Genomic DNA, 3241 nt, shown 5'->3' with positions numbered 1-3241 from the left:
ATCCCCAGGTGTTGAGGGAGAGACCTGGTGGGAAGTGATTGGATCATGGGGGCAGTTTCCCCCAGGCTGTTCTTGTGATAGTGAGGGAGTTCTCATGACATCTGATGGTTGTATAAATGGGGGCTTTTCCTGGGCTTTTCACTCTCTCTTTCTCCTGACAAAATGTGAAGACGGTCCTTGCTTTCCCTTCTGCCATGATTGTAAGTTTCCTGAGGCCTCCCCAGCCGTGTGGAACTGTGAGTCAATTAAACCTCTTTCGTTTGTAAATTACCCAGTCTCAGGAATTTCTTTATAGCAGTGTGAGGACGGACTAATACACTGTGTTTCTTCTAATTAATTAATCACACTGGACATGCAAGGGTCATTTTCTCACTTGCTTCAGGGACCACGGAGCAAGCTCCAGAGTGTCAGAGGGCCTGGGGCAAGCTGGCCACCCCTCACACAGCACAGGGCCACAGCACATTTGTATTCAGAGATACAGTGACCACATTTATGGGTATTTCTGTCACAATTCAGCTTCGAGGCAGAGTTGTGGTTTGTCAGTTATAGTTTGAAGGCATTTTCCATTTAGTTTATAGATGTGTCTCAAATCTGTGAAACTGGTGACCCCTGAAATATCCCTGGACTCCTAGTTTAAGAAACCCTTTGTTAAAAGTTAAGTGCTGTATCTCCCAGTGACAACTGTACCAACGTGTTCTCCAGTAACATACAAAGATGCAAACTGTCGATGGAATATTTGGGCAATGCTTGGTTTTCCAAATAATCTTGACTATGTTGCGTATTCAGTCTTTTTCTGATTACTGTCCATATAATAATAATAATAATGGATAACATTTGTGCCTGTTTTTCCCCTTTTGGGTTCTAATGGCTGATCCCAAAGAATGAGCCCACATGGCCCAGCTTTTATGTGAATCCCTCAAAAAGCACAAAAAAAGGGGTCCAATTTTATAACCTACACCAGAAATTCTCAAATGTTTTGGTCTCACTCTTTAAAATTATTGAGGGCTCTTTTTCCAGGCACCTCAGAGGCAATCAGCACTTCAAGATGAGGCTGAATGTCTCCTTTCTAGCTGTCGGCTGCCAGAAGCTCCTTCAAGTGGACAAGGAATGCAAACTTTGTATTTTTTATGAGAAGCATACAGCCACAGAAGTTGCTGCTGATGCTCTGGGTGAAGAATGGAAAGGCTCTGTGATGGGAATCAGTGACAGGAACGACAAACAAGCTTTACCATGAAGCAGGGTGTCTTGACTCATGGCTGGGTCTGTGTGCTACTGAGCAAGGGGTATTCCTGTTACAGACCAAGGAGAAGTGGGGCAAGAAGCACGAAGTTGTTTGTGGCTGCACTGTGGATGCCAATCTGAGCTTTCTAAACTTTGTTATTGTGAAAAAAAAAAAAAAGGACAGAAGGATATTCCTGGACTGACTGATACTGTTGAGCATCATCGCTTGGGACCCAAAAGAGTTAGCAGAATCCACAAACTTTTCAGTCTCTCTAAAGAAGATGATGTCCATCAATCCGTTGTTAAGAAAGCCCTTAAAGAAGGCAAAAAATCTGGGACCAAAGCACCCAAGATTCAGCTGCTTGTTACTCTATATGTCTTGCAACACAAATGCTGGCATATTGCTCTGAAGAAACAGTGTACTAAGAAAAATGAGGAAGAGGCTGCAAAATACGCTGAACTTTTGGCCAAAAGAATGAAGGAGGCCAAAGAGAAACTCCAGGAACAGATTGTCGAGAGATGAACACTGTCCGCTCTGTGAGCTTCAACTTCTGAGTCCAGCCAAAAATAGGATTCTTTTGAGTAACCAATAAATAAGACCAGACTCCCAAAAATCAAATCAAATACAATTGAGGAACTCGAGAGTTTTTGTGTATGTGCCTTCCATCTAATGCTATTTACTTTATAATATGGTTTGGCTGTGTCCCCACCCAAATCTCATCTTGAATTGTAGCTCCCATAATTCCCGTGTTTTGGAATTATGGGAGGGATCTGCTGGGAGAGAATTGAATCATGGGGGCAGTTTCCCTCATACTGTTCTTGTGGTAGTGATAAGTCTCATGAGAGCTGATGGTTTTATAAGGGCTTTCCCCTTTCACTTGGCTCTCGTTCTCTCTTACCTGCTGCCGTGTGAGACATGCCTTCCTTCTGCCACGATTATGAGACCTCCTCCGCCACGTGGAACTGGGAGCCCATTAAACCTCTTTTTCTTTATAAATTACGTAGTCTCGGGTATGTCTTTATCAGCAGTGTGAAAACAGACTAACACACTCTGTTAGAAATTAGAGCTGAGAATTTAAAAATTATCTTCATTAATTCACTTTAAAAACAATAAATCCATTGGTTAAGTAACACATTTTTATTTTAAAAAGGTTGTATTTAAAAAAACTTTTAACAGGAAGAGTAGAATTGTTTTACATTTTTGCAAATCTTTTTAATGTCTGGCTTAATAGAAGACAGCTGGGTTCTCAGAGCTGCTTCTGTACTCCGCCAGTGGCAACATCACACATCAGATGGCTTCCAGTACACTCCACTGTATGGTCGTGAGGGAGGGAGTAGAAAAGGCAGATAATAGCTTCCTGTCATGGTGAAAATACCTGCAGGCATGCAGGTGCCCTGAAGGGTCCCAGGGACACAAAATCTTCAACACATCTTGAAAACCACTGACCCAGCCTCTCTTCAAATGCCTTTTCCTTTTCTTTCTGATTCTCTCTCCTCTGAAACTACTCTGGGGTTCTCACTGTGAGGCCATGCTTCCACCAATCCAACAGCCAGTGGGGCAATATTTTCCCGTGTCTCTACATCTCCCACACCCTCTGCACTGAGTAGCTCTACTTAGCCTTTTTCTGGTTTGTTGTTTTTTTTTTTTTTTTTTTTTTTTTGGTGCTTCTTCTGTCACTCAGATGGTCACCCAGTCCTTCATTTCCATTCACCTCTCCTGTCCTCTCATCTTTATCTTTCCTCCCATTCTGTGTCACGAAAAGTCCCCAAACTGGGTGGAAAAGGCAGTTCTTTATTTAAAGTAGAGGAGAGGTCAGACATGGTGGCTCAAATCCATAATCCCAACACTTTGAGAGCCTGTGATCAACTTGGGCAACATAGTGAGACCCTGTTTCTGCAAAAAATAGAAAAAAAAATTAGCTGGGTGTGGTGGTGCATGTCTGTAGTTCCAGCTACTTGGGAGGCTGAGGTGGGAGGACTGATTGAGCCCAGGAGTTAGAGGCTGCAGTGAGCTGTGATC

At 42.9% G+C, this 3241-nt stretch overlaps 1 pseudogene; it reads left to right on the top strand.

Annotated features, from left to right (window-relative positions):
• The first annotated feature begins 1045 nt into the window (after positions 1-1045).
• On the top strand, positions 1046-1792 carry LOC102135443 (small ribosomal subunit protein eS6-like; annotated as a pseudogene).
• Positions 1793-3241: the final 1449 nt, after the last annotated feature.

Source organism: Macaca fascicularis, chromosome 13 (assembly GCF_037993035.2).
Source record: "Macaca fascicularis isolate 582-1 chromosome 13, T2T-MFA8v1.1".
NCBI lineage: Eukaryota > Metazoa > Chordata > Mammalia > Primates > Cercopithecidae > Macaca > Macaca fascicularis.
This window is presented reverse-complemented; position numbering and strand designations above follow the sequence as displayed.